General features: G+C 40.0%; 1 protein-coding gene across 1 annotated transcript in view; it reads left to right on the top strand.

The window, feature by feature from the left end:
* The window catches only part of NRG3 (neuregulin 3), a 1,234,309-nt gene that overhangs the window by 1,818 nt on the left and 1,210,135 nt on the right, over positions 1-22,356 (top strand). The gene's annotated exons all lie outside the window — the stretch shown is intronic.

Below are 22,356 nucleotides of genomic sequence, written 5' to 3'. Positions count from 1 at the left end.
GAGAGCTTTCTGCCTGTCTGGGAAATGTGACTGTATCTTTTTAAATGTTTCAGATGACTAATTGATCTCCCACCACTCTCCCACTACCCCACCTCATTCTTATTCTAAGGAAATTTTAGGCAGCCTCTTAATCTGACTGGGGATCAGGATCTGAGAACAGTTTGTGCAACCTGTGAAGGTTATTTAGGACAAACCCCCAGCCTGCCAGTTCAAGTTCTATGCAAAGCTTTTCTCCCCAAACTGCCTGGCTGTGCTCGCCTTACATTGTATTTCTGTTTTGAGCCACAGCATCTGGAGGGAAAGGAAGAGTGCTCATCATTAACTCTTGAGTAGGAATACCAACCTTCCAGTCATCTGGGAAATTTTCATTTCTCTACCTATGGTTTTACCTGGAGTGGTATTTAACCTTTGAAACTTTTTTTTTTTTTTGATTTGTTGAGCGTAAAGTCAAACGAGAGACATTCCTGATGTTTTTACTCTGCTTTGGGGAAAAAAATAAAGGTTAAAAAGATAAATTGGGAGACAGGGAGGAGAGGGGAATGAAGAGAATCTGCCACAAAGCAGAATGGCAGGCAAGCCGGTAACTTGCCGCTTCTCTCTCCTTTGGCTGAAGCAGTAATTTTTGAGAGCACATTTTCCCAGGAGGTGTGTAGAGGCTTCTCTCAGCAAATCTAGCTGCTTGAGTTTGGTGGATGGGTAAAGGATGTGCAAGTGTATGTGTGAACGTTCACTGGATTGAAAATAGATAGTTTATCCTGAAGACCCCAGGTTTTTTTTTTTAATCTCATCTTTTGATAGTTGATATAAATAATGGAGTATGGGTATACTTCTCAGCCTTGTGTGTATGTCGGGGGAGGGTTGAATATAGGGGATATTTCATGTTCTTTCTCAATTGATTTCCTTGCTTTCCATTCTGGAGGTCTTTAAAGAAAAGCCCAAGGTAATTATTTCTACCCCTCCATACTCCCTTCCTACATTCTGTAGACGGGAATGGCAGTATCTTTAATAAATAATGATTATTGACAGGGCTCTCAGCCCTAAGGAAAAGGGAGGGGGGAACCTGTAAATGGTGTCAATGTTCACTTAGACATATAAGCAGTATTTGTTTTATGTGTATCTGAGGTTCAGCTTCTGCTCTTTTTTAAACATCCGGCAAAGAGTTGAATTAAGGGATTTACGAGTGTGGAAATCCAGCAGAAACTGACCTGGTTTGTCTATATCAACAAGGGAAATTTTAATGAAAGGAAGATTATGTAGTTTCCATAAAAGATGAGTTTAAATAGGCAGGTTGTATGGTAATTTAAAGAAAAATGATAATTTAATTATTTTTTGAGTACAAGATTGCAGGGTGATTAACAAAAGGAAATAAAGGTTTCATTTGAGGGATCATCAACCCTGCTGAAGAATGGCCTGAATATCTTGCATTAGTATTTTTCACTTGTTTTGATTATGTCACCAAAGTTCCCAGGAGAGAAAGTTCCCTTTTTTTCTAGCTCCTACCTTTAGACTTCAGTAGATGCTTTTTCTTTTCTTTTTTTTTCCAAATGAAAGTCATGGGTTGTATTTTAGCCCCTGAAGATAGCTGACAGCGATGCTTTTTTTTTCTTGAGACTGTCTCACAAATTCTGAAATTGCCAGGGTCTGTGCTTTTGAATTGAACACAAGGCTTGTAGAATGAGTCTTTGTGTTTATCTTAGGTCGACCAGAAGGATACTGTCTGTAAAGGCAGTGTAGCTCTTTGGAGTGGAAGAGACTGGTTCATTCTAGAATAAACACACTTGCAAATGAGTAATAGGATTTTTGTAAGCAAAAGTTATATTTGCTATGGGAAGGCCCAGTTTAGGAGATTGTTTCTGATTTTCTGTAGGATTAACAACAAAGAAAGCTTGAACTTGCAAGGTGGAGGGGGAGAAGGGCTTGGAAGTGGACTCTTCCCATTCTCCAACTTTCAGAACGTGAGCCAGACCAAAACATTCTTCTTTGTTACTGGGGTCTCTTGGATTCCAAGGACTTGCCTTTCCTTCAGATGCTTTAAAAACAAATATCTTGAACATACTGCCTCTAAGAGATTATTTCCTACAAAACGTCTCTGCAGCTGTAAGTGTAGTGTTAGTTTACAAATCTTTTAATCCACAGGGAGGTTTACTGCAGACAGGAGAGAGACAGTAATTTTGACCAGTGTATAAACATCCTTTTAGGGGACATTGGATTGTATTTTCATACCTGAAATGCATACATGTGTGTAGAATGTTTTTCAGTGCAAATATGGATTGTTGTTTTACTCAGCAGAAAACACCCCTTAACATATTTAACAGAAGACCAGATCTTGGCTAAATTCAAGTGCTAAATACAACCACTTTTAATGGATTATTCTTTGGGTCATATTTGGAAGGTATATAGCTTATTCCAGTGAGAAAGATCACAAATCTTGAATAGTATATTTAGTAGAGAAATAAATGTAAAGTGTATCATTGATGTTTAAACATGGTAGGATGACCGTTTTAGTATAACCAAGTGTATCTAAATCAGACTTTACCCAAACGTCATTTTGGAGCATTCCATTGATAACATTGACAATTTTCTTATCTATTCTTTTTAAACCGTCTTCAGTCTTTCAGCAAGAGTACTCTGAGTTGCTTTATAAGCAGCCTCAAGTATAATTTGTTTAAAGTTACTCCTATGTTGTCTTTTATCCACATGAATTGGGGCCATCAAAGGAATTCCAGCATAGAAAGGACTCACCCCAACCATATGGGGTAACCACAGTGGGAGGATTCAGAGTTCGAGATCAATATTTCTTATGAAATCCAATTGAGAGGTTTTTTATGAGCACATGTTGCAGCTTGAGTACATTTTGACTTCCTCTGGCCTTAATACAGGATTATGAGACTCTCCTGCATTAGTCAGTTATGCTGTGCATTTTACGCTTCTGACACTTACGTTGTGCTTCATGGTCCTAACAGGAGGAAAAGAGGCAGGCAGGGGTGTGGGCATAGACTCGGCAAGGTTCTCTTTAGAACCATTTTTAGTCTGGCCTCAGCGCCTTAAGGCAGTGGTCTCAGTCCCTTGCTCATGACTGAGACGGAAGGGGTTGGGAGTGCTAAGAGAACGTTCCTTTTGCATGCTTGATTGGTGACTCCAGACATCTCTTGTCTGTGCAATTTCCTGGATAGCCTTTTTTTTTCTTTAAACACAGTGTTGATCTACATGTTTGTCAGAAAGAAAAACAAAAAGTTCAAAAAAAGCTGGTGTGTGGCAGCTTCTCTCCTTACTTTTGGTTAGTAAAGCAACCAACGTTTCTACATCCAGGTTAAGCCATAATCAAGTGTTGGGTACCGAGTTTGAAAACAGTGCCATCCTAGGAGGTCTAGTGTTTAGAGGAACAAGCTCTCTCTTCCTCTCTGGCGTGCTTTCTCAGCTCCTCCTCATCTACACACCACAATGAAAAGAAGGATGATTTTCATCTACTTTCTTATGTAGAAATTCTTTCCTCATAACCTCTGATATCCAGTGCTAAACATATCTCAGTATTCTATCTGAGGTGTAGAAAATGGAACATGAAAGCTGGCCCTGAAATATATAAGAGCAAAGAAAGAGCCATAAACCTAAGTCTGAAAAGTGCATTTGAATTGCTTGTGAATAGAACTAGAATTCATTTTTCTCCCCATGAACCTGTTTTTATCTTCAGACTTTTGTGTTGGGTGAGGCACAGAGCTGGTACTGCGTTGGCAAATACCACTGAGACATTTTTGGAGTCTAGAGATTTTACTTGTCTATACTCAAAAAAGTGTTTCCTCCAGAACCATGTACATATGGAAGACAGGAGGGAGAAAGAGACTCAGTTTAAAGCTTTGCGATACCAGGATGGAAATGTACCTAAATCCATTCATGTGGTTACTAATGAAAGTCTTAGGACACATGGTTTGGTTTTGCATTTTTACAACTTTTTCTCTGAGGACTTAGGGACTCCTTCCTTATCCAGTCTTTAATCGATTTGAATCATGGCTCTGTCTGAAGGCCCCTTACAGACTTTTGATTATTTTATCTTACTTTTTATTTCCTTAGCTTATCGTATAAGCAGTAGTCATTACAAGAAATTTTCTTAGATATGCTTAACCTTGCCATGTTGTTTCAAGTTGTTTTAAAAGTCAACCTTTTTGGTAAGCCATGTTTGACTAGGTTGATAAAGAGAGTTAAGGGAAAAAATTATACCTATTGATGCAATTGAGATAATCAAACTGTCTTGGTATTTGTTTTTTTAATTAAAAAAGGTTTTTTAAGATTCAAAAAACTTGATGGAACACTAATGACCATTTATTGTCCCACACAGATTGATGTACAAATCGTACTGATTTTGACAGTACCTGTTATCTGAGTCCATAAAACAATTAATTGTAGAATTGAACATGAACTATTAGAGCCATTCTTTGTTTTCATAATGTCATGTTTTCATTTTAAATTTTATTTTAATGACTATTATATGTTGATTGGGGTATTACTATGCTGGTGGTTAATTGGTTAATTTAAAACATCTATAAAAGTAATTGTTTAAGAACCAGAAAAATAAAACTTTAAATCAGCTTAAAAGTTCAAATATATACAACATTCATTCTCCCATACCTTGATGTAGGCATTAAAACAAAAATTACATCTCTTAGTTTGAGCTTAGCATCTTTTTTTTTTTTTTTCCATATGTTACTCTTCTAATTACTTGTTTCTTCTCCAAAGATACTGGTGAAGGAATTTCAACTGGATTTTTCATTGATACTCTAATATTCCCCCTGCCCTGGGAATCTTTTATAGTTTCTTTTAATTTTTTTCTTTTACAATTTTTTTGCTCATATAATTCAAAGAATTTTCTTTCTTTTCCTCCCCGCCCCCCGCCCAGCAACTCTCCATTTGGAGTTTCTTCAAAACATTCAGCTATAATTTAATAGAAACTACAATTATCTTTCATTTGTGCAATCATATGTCATTGGCTTACATAACACTTAACTAAATAACATAATTATAGTAAGAACAACTGGCATGAACAGGTTTGTTACTGACACTGAGTGTTGGTGAGTACACAACCCAAAAAGAAGTTTCAGAGGCATGCAGGCGTCCTTCAGGTTGGCTTGTTGGCTGTGACTTTCTCACAGAGCCGTGGCCCTGACTAAGTTCGTTACACTGGAGTGGTGACAGCCAGCTGGCCAAGGGTTGGGACAGTATCTCCTTTGTAGGTAATAGTATTGTAAATGTAAGTCAGTCATGACCATATATTTTAGGAACTTTACTGGGAGGGATAACAGCGTCTGGAATAGAAGAGAAAAAAATCCAAAAAAAAACACCCTGTAGCCGTGGATCCTGTGATAACTGTGAACCTCAAAGGACCAGTTTAATCTCTCTGAATTTTAACTTCTTCCTCTGGGATAGTGAGGGGGTGATGATAATAACCTGCTTCGTATACCACTTCTGAAAGAGCCTATAAGCTGCAAATACTCTACTGTTTTTATGTCAGCAGAGATGGAAAATGAATAGGCTGGGTATTTTCATCCAAAACCACATCAGACCATTGAATTCAGCTGCAATGCTGGAGCTCATTTGCTACCTGCCTTGAGGAGTCTGCCGTTACAGTGAGGGATGATTATGCCTGCGTGCCCCTGGATCTCTCCTGTATTCCTCTCTGGTGCCCTGGCACACACAGTGGAATATGGTGTAGAAGTCTCCCTCGAATCACCCTGAAAGCTTAGACACAAACTGGAACCCACCATTTCTCATCCTTTGCTTGGTAGATAGTCTTGTAATCTGTTTTGCACATATGTTTCTCCAAAAGAGGAACTGAAGTTTGAGAGAAAATGGGAGAGATTATTGAATTATAATTATCTGGAAATCTGAAACCCACAAAATTCTGAAAATTTTTGTTGAAACAAAGGATGCCCTTCCCACACTGTCTTCTTGTCATTGAATCTTTGGAATTTAGAGAGCACGTTAGTAAAAAGATGTGATGTCTGCATTGCATTCTCTTCCCCCTCTTAATTTAGGAGTTATTGTGGTTTAGGTTCCAGAGGATTAATGGGTTGCTTGCGCATCAAAGAGCTCTTTTAGATAGAGCTTTTGTACTTCAGGGAACTTTAATATTAGCATTTTGAAAACATCTTGCTTCAAGTCTGTGTTTGTTGGAAACTTCATTCTGAATTATATTTCACAGTATTACTTCTTTTTGTTCTGAGCCTTTATTTTTCAAGACAGGTTGGTGATTGTACATAAATCATAGCTTGCCATTTCCAGGCATAAAAAGAGACTAGTCAAAAACAAGCCTGCGAACTGAATTCAGAATTTAGTTTAATAATAGAAGTTTAGCAGCTTCCAATGATGATTTTGTCTTTGAGGACTTTTCCTAGACATGATAGTGTGTATCATGGATGCAGTATATACTGTAAGAGCAAGAAAAGAAATCTCCTGAATCTACATAACTGCTTTAGCAGTGATACATTATAGCCAGGATTATGAGAAGAGACTTTTCTTTTTAGCTTTTTATGTTGTGTTGAAGTATAGTCAATTAACAATGTTATAATAGTTTCAGGTGGACAGCAAAGGAACTCAGCCATATATATTCATTTATCCATTCTCTCCAAACTCCCCTTCCATCCATGCTGCCACATCTTATTGAGCAGAGTTCCCTGTGCTATACAGTAGGACCTTGTTGCTTATCCATTTTAAATATAGCAGGGTGTACATGTTGATTCAAAACTCCTTAACTGTCCCTTCTCCTCATCTTTCCCTGTCTGGTAACCATAAGTTCTTCCTAATTCTGTGAGTGAGAAGAGAATTTTTATGCTAAGCATTTGATAAGAATTCTTCAGCATATCATACTTCCTAAGATACCCTTCCATGATTACATATGACCACTGGCCTGCTCTTCCAGTCAATTGCCAGGGAGTTAGAATTTCACTAAGAGAAAATCACTCCGTCATCATTTTGGGAGCGGACTCTGATTGATTTCTGTGCTTTGAATTTTACTTTTAAAAATGGGAGAGATGTCTTGACAGAATCTCAGTCTTAGAAGGGGCTTGCGAATATAGGTAAGAACAACTCGAGCTGTCATTTGTGGAATTTTACTGTGTGCCAGGGGGGTTTGCACTTTACCTATTTTGTCTTATGTGTTTATTGAAACAAGGATTGAAAGACCATCATCTAAACCTGTAGCCTAGTCTGATTATCTGAGTTATGCAGGTTAATTGAGCTGGGCTTAGATTGGTTGTATAATTTGCCTAGGACATACGTAAGTGGCATTGTTTTGAAAAATCAGGAACATGGGAAGATCGTTTTACAGGTAACCTCTTCCCACTCCAAATCCTAAGACATTGATACAGGGTGGATATATCTATGCTCATTATCTCTTTCAAGTGTTTAGCTCATAGCCAGTGACATTTGCCATTTTTAACTGCGTAAATGGCATATCTGCTCATGCCTGTTCTTTGCTATAGTAAAGGGAACTTTTGTAACCAGAGAAATTGCCCTGGTTTCCAGTTCAAGGAGAAATTTAGGATGTATTTCAAAAAAGATAAAGAATGTGTTCCTCTAAACTTCTCTTGCTTGATCTTAACTCTCTCATTTCCTCCTGTGGCTGCTTGTAGGTGATTCAATAGAACAATGACAGAAAATAGTTACAGATTTTATTTCTCTGCTTCCTGAAATGTAGCCAAAATTTTCTTCTCTGCTCACTCTGAACTTGCTTTTGATTGCAGTAGTTACTGCATTGTATGCTGAGAGTGGCCCATGGAAATGTGTCTGGGAGCCTTTGGAGTAATAGCCTTGAGGCTTAAAATACCTACCCTACCAAGTAAATGTTGGATGTTGCGCATATACAGTGTTCCCCACAGAGCATCTGAATTCCCTCCTGGAACTATCCTGCAAGGTACCCGCCATTGACTAGCCTGCATTACTAAGAAGTTTGGTGAGACCTTGATGGTCTGCCAAGGGTACCAACAAATGGACCCAATCATTACTTGCTTGTTTGACTTTGCTACGTACCAAGGATCCCTAAGAACAAATATCCTAAAGAGTTAAAATGAAAAATGATTGGGATTTCCTACTTTTGCAAACTGATAAAAAGAAAACCGAAATAGATCAAATACTACGATCAAGTTACAGAGTCTTCAGATAGCTATGCAGAAGGGTAAAGTGAAAGTCTTAATCGCTCAGTCGTGTCCAGCTCTTTGAAACCCCTGTGAGGCTCCTCTTTGTCCATGGAATTTCCCAGGCCAGAATAGTGGAGTGGGTTGCCATTCCCTTCTCCAGGGGATCCTCCCAACCCAGGGATGGAACCCAGGTCTCCCGCATTGTGGGCACATTCTTTACCATCTGAGCCACCAGGGAGTTTTTATGCTGAAGGGTAGGAATGCGGTAATGTCAGGAAGCCTGTGTTGTCAAAATTGCAAAGACTGTGAATGAATCCCATAGACTAAGAATGACAACTGCATTCTTTAAGAAGAGAGGAAATGAGATTGCTTACCCAAACTTATTGTTAACCAAAAGTTTTTATCAGCATGGTGACAAAATCTAGCCTCTGGGATAGAAAAGTGAAAATGGGGTATAGAAATGTTTATATTAAACACTGTCTTGACTGAATTCCATTTAATTGAGTTTTCTGTATGAGACTCCGTTCTGTATTAAAAAACTGACAAGTGCCCCCTTTTAATGCTGGACATCCGCAGCTGGGGGGTTTCTGCCTTCAAGAAATGAGAGCTATATTTACCACGTGTTAGTTGTATATTAGCTCCTCACAAACCTATTTATGCTGGTTGTTCTTGTTACCGTAATTAGGTAATGTATTTAAACAATATGGAAAGCTATAAATTAATTGTGGTTTCTATTAGAACTAGGTTGACTACTTTGGATACGCTCCATAAAGAGAAGTTACTTAAAAAATGCTTGTTGAATAAATTGTGGGCAAGTTTAAGAGAAAATACATATGTCACAAGAAATATGCACTTGGATTGTTTTACACGCAGCTTTAACGTCTCATTGCTCAGTGAATTCCTCAGTAGATGTTTGAGGTATGGTTTTTCACAAGAAAGGTAACCAAATTTAGTCAATGAAAAGCTTTGAATACCATAACCAAATATTTGGCAAGTGAATGTACATCTATAAGTTTTAGGTACAAATAAAAGAAATAAGATAAATTTTACTTTACCCATGTGATAGATTTACAAAGCCATTAAATTGTGTTTTTAGTTGTTTTAAATATATTGGAAAATATTGAACCTTTGGGGTAGAAAATTATATAAGATGCCAGTTATATAGAGCTATATCAATTATTAATAATAGATTTAATAAATAGTAACTGTAATCAAGGGAAGTATACAGAACTGTTAATGCTAATGTTTTCTGGATTGTGGAATAGAAAGGTCATTTAATTTATTGTACTTTGCTGCAGTTTCTAAGTTTTTTTTAATGGTCATGAATTATCTCTCTAATTAGAAGTTATTAAGCTTTTGATAAAGTGAAGAATAAAATCCATGAATCAATTCAATTATTGGTCATGGTTCTGTAAAGATTTGTTCTAGTCTAAGAGTTTGTGTCTTCATTGATGTCAGCGTTTAAGTGTTGTCTGAGCTGAGTTGCTGTGAAGTGCAGATGTGGAGAAATACAAGCAAATTTCATTGCTTATGGGGAATAATGCCTTATTGAAGGCAGTGTCTTACCCTGGACCTTGGATTATTAGCCTTGATCTTATAAGGATAAAAAAAGTGATAGTTTTACTGTATTACTTAGTGGCTTTTGAAGCTTGCCAAAGTTGGTCTGTCTTTAGTAGTATTGCTAAGGATGAATATAACCTATAGATATCAACCGATTTGGGGTATACTAACCAATTACCTGATCTATTTTAAGGATGAAATGACAGGAAAATGAAAAGGCTAATTTGTAGCACTGGATCTTGTAAGAGAGGACTTAGGTCACATACTAACAGGTGGGATGACCCATTCAACGCTTTATTGGATACTGTAATCCGCTCAATGAATCAAATGGTGTTTATTCACATGGTAAAGTTAGGTGGTTGTCTACGGATAGAACAGTTCCATAGGCCAGTGAATAGAGGTGATTTGTAGGACACCTGGTCTTTAATTTGATCATGAGTTGTGCTCAGAGTCTTTTAAGATAGCTCACAAATATCAATACTTTGGTGAGCAAAAAGAGAACAAAAAGTGATTCTGTGTATATAATATTAAACATTAGGAGTCAAGATAGTGACTGGAAGGAAACCCAAGATATGGGATTTGGGGGGTATTGGGAAAATATTAATGATCAGGATACTAATGTCACAGGTGAGCTTGTTCACCACAATTCATCAAGCTGTATGGTTATGATTTGTGCACTTTTTGTATACATCAGTACAAGCTTGATTGTATAAAAGGCATCTTTCAAAACATTCCTTTGACCAACACTTCATATCCCCAGGGTGGTGACCTGAACGTGTATAGACAGCAGATTGTGACTCTCCATGTTTGTTGCGCATGTCACAGTCTAGTAAAGGCAAAGAGGGTCTTCCTGGCCTCAGCAGCTTCCTTTGTTCTTAGTGTCTTGGCTTAGTGAGATGCCTTAGAGATGCTCCTTTTTAATTTAAGTCTTTCTGATGGATACCTTATGTTTATATTGTATAAGATTGTCTTTTGTCCATACCAGGAGTGTTTCTGATACAGCATACATTACCCCACTTTTCAGCCATCTTACACGTGTAAGCCATGCTTGTTTCTAAGAGTGGCTTTATACAGGTCTGCCAGCATAGAATATGTGATGCATGGGAAAGCTAATTCATGATCTGCATTTATGATTGTGTCGAGGTCACAACTTATATTCCAGCGAGTAATTAAGTGAAGTATGCGATTCCAACTGAGAAATATATGAGATCCTTTCAGAAAGCACTGATCAGGGTAGACATAGGTAGTTTCAAGGGAGAGTGTCTTGGCAGAAAAAAAGCCAAGTGAGGCCAGGGAAGTAAAAGGTCATTAACAAGCAGGTTACTACTTTAAAGGGAAGTAACAACTGGCTTTACATCTGTGTGTCTGGCCTGGTGGGCAAAGATGGCCTCTTGGAATTAATGAAACAGCCTCACCTTTTCCTTAGGGCAGGGTATGATTTGGAGGGAGGGTTTGAGAGGACTTAGCTAGGCTACCCGGAGAAGGCAGTGGCACCCCACTCCAGTACTCTTGCCTGGAAAATCCCATGGACAGAGGAGCCTGGTAGACTGCAGTCCATGGAGTTGCTAAGAGTAGGACACGACTGAGCGACTTCATTTTCACTTCTCACTTTGATGCATTGGAGAGGGAAGTGGCAACCCACTCCAGTGTTCTTGCCTGGAGAATCTCAGGGATGGGGGAGCCTGGTGGGCTTCCGTCTATCGGGTCACACAGAGTCGGACACGACTGAAGCAACTTAGCAGCAGCAGCAGCAGCTGAGCTACCCTGGGAAGTCACAGTCAGGGTTGGTTCAAGGAATTGCACGATAATCTGTGTTAATTTCACAAGATACAGGGTCTCTAAGAGGGCTTAGAGGGAGGGACAAACAGCACATTGTAAAGATTCTCCAAGGCTAATTTGTCCCATGTCATTTAGATAGGGTCCTTGACTAGTTCTGAATCTGTTTAAGTATTGACTTCATTCCACTGCCTCTTCAAAGTGCTGCAAGAATCAGTAGAATTGGTGTGTATTAAAATGTTTAGTTCTTTTCCAGAGTCACATCAACACAGCCCTAGATTTAACCCAAAATAATAGCTTTCAAGTATCTAACAATTTGCAAGTGGAGACACAAGGAGAATTACAAGAGGATCTGCTTGATTCTACTGCCTCACCTAAATTAACCTGTGACTTCAGATTTTCTGGAGGCAAAAAACTCCTCTATGAATTGAGTGCCATGCTGCCCCTCTGATCCCATCTGAGGTCCTCTTTCCAGAAGCCACTGAGCACCTTTGGGGATCGAGCACTGCTGACACTGTATGGCCTTCAAAAGGCGGAGTACTGCTGATTCCCTGCGTGCACTCAGCCCATAGTGAGGGCTGAGCGAGCAGCGATGCCTCGGGAGCCCCGAGGAAGGATGGCTGTAATGTGAGGCTCTTGCCCTACTGACCTGCCAGGTAGCTTCTATTGTAGATACAGGAACTACATCTGGTTATCTACATATTGACAGCTAAAATAAGTTGTGTCTCCTCACCTTGTTCACCATGAAGAGGAACTTTGGATTAGAATCAGATTCATCACTCTGGCCAGCTCATTTGGCTGCTCCTTGTTACCAGATAGAGGGGCTAGAACACTGTGTTTAAGTGTAAATGTTAAATTAGTATTAAGAGCCAGTGGTATCTCTGCTGATCTCACTGATGTCAACGTTTATAATAAAGCCAGCTGACACATACTAGTGTTATTTACTTGGAATATTTTCACTTTATTTTTTTGACTTAGATAAAGGTAATTTTTTTTTTTTTAATTTTAGTTATTTGTTGAGGTCTTTGTGTGTTTGATCAGAAGAGGTCATTGAAAGGAAGGCAGCAAAGCTGTAACAAAGTCAGTATCAAATTTGTGTTTCCCCTTTATCATTTGGTTTTGTAAGCTTCTCAGTGACCTTCTGTGCTACCACACTGATGCTCGTCTTTCATCATGAGCCGCTCTGAGTAATTTATGATAAATAATGAAGTGCTGTTTCCTACAATGCACTGCAAGTGGCTGAGTGTTATAAAAGTCTAAAGAGCTCTATTACTTCTAAATGACTGCATAACACAAAAATGTTAACCCTAGAGAGGAAAGGTCCAATAGAACATATTGCTTGCTAAGCACAGCTTCCTTCTGCCTGGGACCTTCTGATAGGCTTTGTGCATCTAAATTCTGTGGGGACTGGCGTCTGAACCATTATCTTCTTGAATGGCAAGGAGAGGTTTATGCCTTTCAGCTAGTTGACTTGGCTTGGAGCAATAGTAGTTCGTATTTTTTGGAGTGGAGGAAGGGAGGAACTTTCAAAATTTGTTTACAGTTTGAAACCTTTCATTAATTTTTAAAAATGGTGTTACCAACAGTAAGGACTTGGCTGCTAGGATGCAATAATTTAAAACATCTGATTTGAGCACAGATATTAAAGACGGATATTAACAAACATTAAAATGATTTTATCAGAGCAAAGCCTTATAGGCTTTTTAAAAAATATGTAGATTTCTTTTTCAAAACTAACTCTTATCACAGTGTTTGCATTTTCTCTCTCTCATCCACATGTACAAAAATGGAGACACTGTTAGCATAGATCCAATTTACAACTCTCAGCTTTCTTGTACTCCACAGTGTATAGTACAATTGCTAGACGTTGTCCACAGTGAATATGTGTCTTCTTATCCTGGTTGTCATAAAATAGCTGCATATCTAAGTGTTAGGGTTTGAAGACTTTAATTGCTGGGTATAGAACGTCTTTATGTACTGCATCCCATTGTGAAAATTGAATTAAATTGCCAGTCAGGGAGCTCTTTATGCTGCAGGAGAGTCTCTTTGTGAGCAAACCATGGAGAAGGGTGATCTTTGGCCAGTGGTACTTCTAAACTCAAACGCTTTGCTGAAGTTTGCCATGTAACTTTCTCACCTTTCCCCAGACATCCTTATTTTGCCCAGTGAAATCATCCGTTTCCCCTGCTAGAACTGCTTTCTTTCTTCCAGATATCAGCTCTGAGACATGGGATGAATGGTATACAAGTAAATTACAAATACTGCATTTTGGCAGGTGTGCCCTAGCTGTTCCATCAATTGCTCTTCACTTCAGTGCTGGGAAGTCCCCTTTACCCTTTAATTGTCAGTTGCATTCCATCAGTTGAACCTCTGGATGTTCCCCAAATAGAGATGCTTTCATGCCAGGAAAATCAGGCTGTTGGAATGTTCTAGAATATTTTTGCTTTTGATGAAAAAGAGTTGTTGCCCTGTCCCATGGGAGAGAGAGATTCAAAGAAGGAGAGCTGTTCAGTGCATGGCCTACAGTACCATCTAAGGTTTGGTGTGGGTAGCACTGTGGCATAGCAGTACAGCCTATCTCAGGCATCTAAGGAAGAACCTGGAAGTTTATAGCTTATCCAGGCTTGTAAAATCTCTGTATACCTAGTCTACCACTTCTGTGTGATGGTCCACCGCACAAAGAACCTGATGAAGCCTTTCCATGGAGCCTAGGGAGAGTCTTACCCTAAGGAACTTTATGTTCCTTTGCATACTCTTGTTAAGTCTTACCTTTTTTTTTTTTTTTTTTTTTTGCTTCCAAGGAAAATAAGATAATTAGAAGAGTGGTTTTCAATGGGAGAAAAGTAATTAAGGCCCAATAGGCAGGCCACTGGACCTGCTTTAGGAATGGAGGTCTGCTGCTGCCTCTCAGTTGTTTGAGACCTCAGGGTAGACTCCTCACATTGTGAATCTCAGATTCTTCTGTAAATGAGGATATCGGTTAAGATATTCCTCAAGTCTCCTTGTGACCAAAATTCCCTGAGGCCATGTTATAAACTTGAGATGATAATATTAGTGGAATTTTTGAGTTACTAATTCTGCTGCCTCTCTTCTGCCTTACCCCCAGCTCACATTCTCCCTTGCTCTCATACATATACACATGCATATATATTCACAGGGTTTTTTGGGGGGTGGGATATTTTTTAGTTAAGCATTTAGAAACCCCCATATTTCAGTGTGCTGCATAGGTGTGACTTGATTACATCCTAAAGTCCAGGGAATTTTGCTTGTTTCCAACTTTAGAATTCCTTATCCTTCCCCTGACAGATGTAGAGCTTGGTAGCCAGCTGTAGGTCTGTTACTGCAAAGTGTATGTAGATATACATGGAAAAATAAACAGATGTCATGAATAGAGGTATCAGGAGGCCTGGAGGAGTTAGTGACACACACAAAATATTTCTTTGGAAGTATAAGTAAATTAATCCAGTTCCAGAGAGACTCACAATACCTTTCTCCCTGAATTAAACAGAATTCGTGGTTGCTGAGTGTTACAAGCACAGAGGACTAGGAGTTGTATTTCTAAAGCAATATTACAAATGTGTCTAAATGTAAGGCATTAATTATTTCCTGACATGTTGGTTGGCATGGACATTTTAATACCAGAATGTGGTTCCATCCATCCGGTTAGAGCATAGCTCTGAACTGTGATAATCGGAGTGACATGTAATTCAAACTTGAGGTGGCTAGTATTAATATTTTATCTTTATCTTAGAACACCTTCCTCATTTTTAAATAAGGCATTTCAGTATAGAAAATTAGAAAATATAAGAAGTAAGAGGAAAATAAAAGTCAACTTAGTTCTGTCATCCAGGCTAAGACAAGTATTGTTATCTTTTTGCTGAATATGAGACTAATATTTTTTCAAAAATGAAATTATACTCTAAAACTCTCTTTCAGCTGTCTTTTTCCACTTTAAAATATTCCTATTTTAGAGTACCTAAAACTCTATCTGTAATGGTTCTGTGCTGATGTATATGGATATGCAAAAATATAATGAGCTTATCACCTGTTGAGAATGTGGTTTGTTCTAATTTTGTCTTTATTATATAAAAAGATCTGCCCTGAACATCCACAGATGGATTGCAAACTTTTGGCCAATATATATGCAGCAAAAAACAAAGCAAAACAACAACAAAAAAACCTTACATATTCATTCTAAATTCTTAAATTCTCATCCAGAAAAATGGAACAAATTATTTTGCTGCCATTATTGTGTCAGAAGGCCCATTCTTTCCATAACTCCTGCCCTCCTTTCTTGTAGGTGTTAACATATCATTGACAATAAAACAAACCAACCAACGAAGAAACCCTTTGCCAACAGGATAGTTTTATTTTTTTGTTTCAATTTTTAGAAATTGGATTGTAATTGCTTTACAGCATTGTGTTGGTTTTTGCTGTACAACAAAGTGAATTAGCTGTGTGTATACATATATCCTCTCCCTCTTGAGCCTCCCCACCCCGACGCCACACCTCTAGGCCATCACAGAGCACCAGACTTAGCTTCTTGGCTGTGCAGCAGCTTCCTGGAAAATACCTGTCTGTTTTATACATGCTCGTGTAATGTCATGCTACTTTCTCAGTTTGTCCTGCCTTCTCCTCCCCTCACTGGGTCCACAAGTCTGCTCCTGTGTCTGCATAAGAGGAAGGTTTTAAAAGAGTATCTTGGTGTTCTGTCTTGCATTTCTGGTTTCTGTCTTGCAATTACAAATGAGAGTAAACATTTTTGAAAGCTATTAAAATGGAAGTAAATTTCAATGGAGAGGTTCCCAGGCCTTTCCTGTCTGCATACACTGTATGGCCAGATGCCTCTCTGCATCATTCAGGGCTTCATCCCAGCGGAGGATGGTGCTGGGAAATGTTGAGGACCAGAAGTACCGAAGATGCCTGGTGTAATGTGATAACAAAGCTTTTCCTCCCTTAAAACCTGGAAATAGTGTTGTAGATAGAAGGCAGGTCACTGTCATGGTCTTCATCAAAAGGCATCAGCAAATAAGGAATAAAGTGCAACTGTTCTTGACTAAGTGACCTTAGGGGCCATAGCCCGTTGGGTTATTTGGCTAAATGTTAACCTGTATGTTAACCTATCAGTGCATATACGCTCAGTCGTGTGTGACTCTTTGTAACCCCATGAACCGTAGCCTGTGAAGCTCCTCTGTGCTTGGAATTTTCCAAGCAAGAATACTGGAGTGGGATTTTCCACTCCAGGGGATCTTCCCCACCCAGGGATCGAACCCATGTCTCTTGCGTCTCTTGTATTGGCAGGTGATTCTTTACCATTAAGCCACCTGGGGAGCCCAAGGTGGCTGTAGTAAACATTAACTTACATAGCTAGTAAGATTCTGATAAAGAACACAAGCCTAAACACACAGACACACATAGGTCCGAAATAACAATTTCTAAAAGTCCAGAGGGCTTAAATTGCAACTTTCTCCTTGAGTGAAGACATGCTGGGGCATTATCCCCGCCCTTTTCGTGCCTGTCCTGTCCAGGACATCTTCAGTGCTCGGCACAGTAATGTTTCCTGTTCTCTCTTCTGCTCCATGGTGTGGATATGGAGCTGGAGATGAGGCTTAGCTTCCAGGGAAGAGTGGCGTCATCTGCTCTGCACCTGGGCCTCTTGACAGCCACTGCCTCCAGCCACCAGCCTACTGCTGTGCCCGTTAATAAGTGCCATGGAAACCCAGTGCGCTCCAGGGGTGGCGGAGAGGTGGGTGAGCATCAAATCACTAAGTGACACTAGGTTTTCAGGTGTCACATTATAGGAGAGCCACCTGAGAAGGAGCAGGGCCAGGCCAGCATCTTGTACCCCCTGCTTTTTTGGCATTTGCTTCCCTTTGGCTCAGTCTTCTCCATGAAGAGTAGGGAGACTCCATGTTCCAATTTTCTGCATGGATTTGTCAGGCTGAGATGCCCCTTCTCTGGTGTATCCCTAACACTCAAACAAGAGATTGATTCATTTGATTGGGATTAAACATCTGAATCTGTTAAGGCTTTGCTGATTATTGACAAATCTGTCTTTTGAGCTTTATAGTTTTAAGATCAAGGCAAGTTGGCATAGCGTCTATGACGTCACATTGTGTTTTTTTTTGACATAAAAAAAAACCTCAAAAATGTTATATAACAGATTGACAAATTCTGATGACACTTCTAAATTGACAGATAAGCATATTCAGATAATTGGCTCAAATACCGTCAGCAGTTTTAACTTCAGCTATCCAAAGGGAAACTACCAGTTAAATCTGATGGGCTAGTTTTCGGATGCCATTTAATGTGGATGTTAACTTTTTGTTTTGTTTTCCACTACCTGGTTCTATTACCATCTAATTAGGTTCAAAATCAGCAATTAGAATTAGGATGCATTTAATAGTTATTCTTTTTCTTTTGATCATATTACACTCCTAATGATGTGATTTGTAGTCTGTCTGCACGTGTGTGAGTGTGTCCTGGAGAAATAGTGGTGGATGTTAAGTTTGGAAGATTGGGTTCAAGTTTTGCCTCTTACTGGATTTCTGAGCTTGATGAAGTCCGTCAGTTTCCTCACCTTCAGAAGCTGACTCAACATCACTAATTATTGAAGAAATGAAAATCAAAACTACAGTGAGGTATCACCTCATACCAGCCAGAAAGGTCATCATCAAAAAGTCTACAAATGATGAATGATAGAAAGGATGTGGAGAGAAGGGAGCCCTATTACACTGTTGGTGGGAATGTAATTTGATATAGCCACTATGGAGAACAGTATGGAGGTTCCTTAAAAAACTAAAAAATTCCATTTGACCCACAATCCCACTACTGTACAGATACCCTGAGAAGACCATAAATCTAAAGTAATCATGCACCCCAATGTTCCTTGCAGCAGTGTTTACAATAGCCAAGACATGGAAGCCACCTAAATGTCCACCAACCAATGAATCGATAAAGAAGACGTGGTATATGAATATATTCAATGGAATATTATTCAGCGGTAAAAAGGAACAAAATTGGGTCATTTGTAGGGGTGTGGATGGACCTAGAGTCTGTCATACAGAGTGCAGTAAGTCAGAAAGAGGAAAACAAATATCGTATATTAATGCATATATGTGAAATCTAGACGAATGGCACAGATGGGCCTCTTTCCAGGGCAGAAATAGAGACTCGGGCATAGAAAATAGACTTGTGGGCATGGGGTGATGGGGAGCGCGGGGCGAATTGGGAACATGGGATTGACATATATGCACTGCCATGTGTGAAATAGATGATGGGCACGTACTGTGCAAAGCAGGGAGCTCAGCTCGGCGCTCTTGGGATGACCTAGAAACCTGGGGTGGGAAGATGGGAGGGGAGTCTGAGAGGGAGACTTACATGTATGCATAGAGCTGATTCTCTTCATTGTACAGCAGAAGCTAACAGCATTGTAAAGCAGTTATACTCAGAGGACAAAAAAAGAAGAAGAACCTGGAATAATGGTTACATTTTAGCACGTTACAGAGCTACAGTCGATCTTACAAATGAAGGTGCTGCAAAGATAGATAATTTACATATTGGAAGCCAAAGGATGTTCGGATATACGAGAATTGGGGCAAATTGAAGTCATTATGAGAGACCAAACATGATGTATGTCACAAATGATGTTTTCCTTTTGGGATATTGCATACTGTACGTAGGAACTGATAGTTTGAAAAGCAAAACTCAAGCTGGAAAGCATCGTAGAGAAGAAGAGAATGATGCGGTGAAAATTTAAATCCCACAATGGTTGTTGACTCGAAAACACTAAATTTCCAGGCATCTGGACATGAATTTCTCAGCCTTTGAGAAAGGCAGACTCAAACAGCATGCCCTTTCAGTGTGATTGCCCCAGAAATGTGGGATGCTCTGTTTGAAACTGAGCTCTGTGTCAATCCCTGATGTCTCAATTTCTGACACACTAAACACAAGCTGAAGAGGAAATGTGCTTCTGAAGAGTGAAGAACCCTCTCTCTCATTTTCTCACTAGCCTGTCTCCTGCCACTTCTCTTCAGGGTGATTGTTCTCAAGAACCAATTCTTAGTGCTGGGTAAAGAACACTTTTCCAAAGCATTTTTTCCAAAGCATATCTTGATAGATTCTGCAAACTATTAAGCAGGATTTAATTTGCTGAGATTAAAATAAGATGATTTATATATCGAGAGAAAGCTAAAATTCATCTCATTGACTTTTTAATTTCTTTTCATTTTCCTCTTTTGCATATAAATCTTAAAAAAAAATCTGAGTATAGTAGTAGATTTACTTCCCAGATAGAGACACTTTAGGGCTTTGTTTTCTTCTGTTTATAGTGAAACATGGTGTGATAAAAAATGTTTATCATGGCCTAAGGGGGAATGAGTGTGTTCAGATAAGTTGTGTCCTAAGTTACTTCAGTCCTGTCTGACTCTTTGTAACCCCATGGACTGTAGCCTGCCAGGCTCCTCTGCCCATGATATTTCCCAGGCAAGAATACTAGAGTGGGTTACCATTTCCTTCTCCAGAGGATCTTTCTGTCTCAGTGATTGAACCCGCATCTCTTATGTCTCCTGCATTGGAAGGCAGGTTCTTTACCACTGGCACCACCTGGGCTTTTTTTTTTTTTTTCCAGTTAAGTTAGTGACATGAGCAAGCATGCCTGACTCCTCTTCCTCACAGCTCTTATCGAGATCCTTCATTTTGCAATGACTTATCAAGCTCTCTGGGCTTTTTTGGTGGCTCAGTGGTGAGAAGAATCCCCCAGTGTAGGAGACACAGGATTTGATCCTTGGATTGGACGACCCCCTGGAGGAGGAAATGACAAGTATTCTTACCACTCCGGTATTCTTACCTGGAAAATTCCATGGCAGAAGAGCCTGGTGGGCTACCGCCAATGGGGTCGCCAAGAGTTGCACATGACTGAATGACTGGGTACACGCAGAGCACATTAAGCACCTACTGTTTACCTGATTAGAGAAGGAAACGGCAACCCACTCCAGTGTTCTTGCCTAGAGAATCCTGTGGACTGAGGAGGGCTGCCATCTACGGGGTCGCACAGAGTTGGGCATGACTGAAGTGACTTAGCATGCACGCATGCATTGTAGAAGGAAATGGCAACCCACTCCAGTATTCTTGCCTGGAGAATCCCAGGGACGGGGGAGCCTGGTGGGCTGCCATCTTTGGGGTTGCACAGAATCAGACACGACTGAAGCAACTTAGCAGCAGCAGCATTTACCTGATGCTCTTTTAGGCAGCTGGCTCCTGGGCTGCCATAAGAATGAAGACTGCTCCAAGCATTGACTCTCTGAAGCATTCTAGCGGGGGATTCCTATAGGAACACATACATAAGATAGTTTCTACCAGTGAGACATGGAGAAATGCTGAACAGGGTGATAGGATAGGAAGTTTGAATTTATATAGGTGTTCAGGGAGGCCTTTGCTGATGTCATGATAGTTGAGCTGGGTCCCAAGTGAGAAGAATCTAAGTATTGTAATACCTGGGACAGAAGTGTATCAGAGAAAAAGATAAAGTTCAAGGGTCTTAAGGGACAGAACAATGGCCTGTTTGGCTGGGCATCATGAATATGTTTAAGAATGGTAGGGCATGAAGTGGGAGAGAAAGACGGAGTAAGCCACTTAAGGAACGTGGACTCCATTATTGTGATGGCAAACCAGGGTGGGTGGAGGTAGGGAAGGTTCTGATATGTGTTACGTGTGTGTCCTTCTGGATGCTGTGTGGAGCTGCATTCCAGGGCCTGCAGTTGGAGACAGGAGACAGATGAGAAGGCCATTGCAGTGGTCCAGCCAAGAGATCCAAGCAGCTTAGACTGGAGTGGGTGTGATGTGCTGTTGGACTGGGTGTGCCCTACAGGTTGGAAAGTGAAAGTGATTGGAAGGACCTCTGTGAAGAAAAGACGGGGGGAAATGAATCAAGACTCCCTCCTCCTTTTCTGTCCTGAGTAAGAGGCGGGGTGGTGGCATCACTCACTGAGATGGGGAGGATTGGGAGAGGAGCGGGTTATAAGGGTGCAGGGTGGGGACGAATTGTTTGACACATATGTTCTCTAGTCCTGTTAGATGTGAAAGTGGCTATTTTGAGAGGGAGGTTGGATAGAGCATGTAATGGAGGCGAGTAGGTGCCCACTGAAAGCGCAAACAATACTAAGAAGGGTGGCGGTGCAGGGGAGTGGATATGGGCACCTTCATCAGCAGGGAGGGGTGTCCAGTGGTGTGAACTGAAATGAGTTTCTCGTCATTAGAGTGCAGTGAGGATGTTCTCAGTAGTTCTCAACCCTGCTTGCCTTTTGAATCCCATGGGGCAGCGATAAACTATATATATGTATACATATGTATAGTATGTATAGTGTATATATATATATATACACACACACACATATGTATACATAATATATGGGGCTTCCCTGGTGGCTCAGAGGTTAAAGCGTCTGCCTGGAATGCAGGAGACCTGGGTTCAATCCCTGGGTCAGGAAGATCCCCTGGAGAAGGAACTGGCAACCCACTCCATTACTCTTGCTCATTCTCTGCATCTTCATCTGTATTTCTGCCCTGCAAACAGTTCATCTCTGCCATTTTTCTATATTCAGCATGTGTGTGTGAGAATCCCATGGAGGGAGGAGCCTGGTAGGCTGCAGCCCATGGGGTCGCAGAAAGTCGGACATGACTGAGCGGCTTCACTTTCACTTTCGTGTATATATAATAATATATATAATAGCAAATTAACTATATAAATAATAGCAATAAACTGTATATACACACATACATACACACTCACACACCCATGCTCAGATCCTACCCTAGACCAATTAAAATGCTTTTTTGAAGGGAGAGGAGGGGAGTGGCAGACATCTTGGTTTTTATGTTTTTGCCAGGGTTGTTTGAG

Source organism: Budorcas taxicolor, chromosome 5, assembly GCF_023091745.1.
Source record: "Budorcas taxicolor isolate Tak-1 chromosome 5, Takin1.1, whole genome shotgun sequence".
NCBI classification, from domain to species: Eukaryota; Metazoa; Chordata; class Mammalia; order Artiodactyla; family Bovidae; genus Budorcas; species Budorcas taxicolor.
The sequence above is the reverse complement of the archived record's forward strand: the minus strand, read 5'-3'. Positions and strand labels throughout refer to the sequence as shown.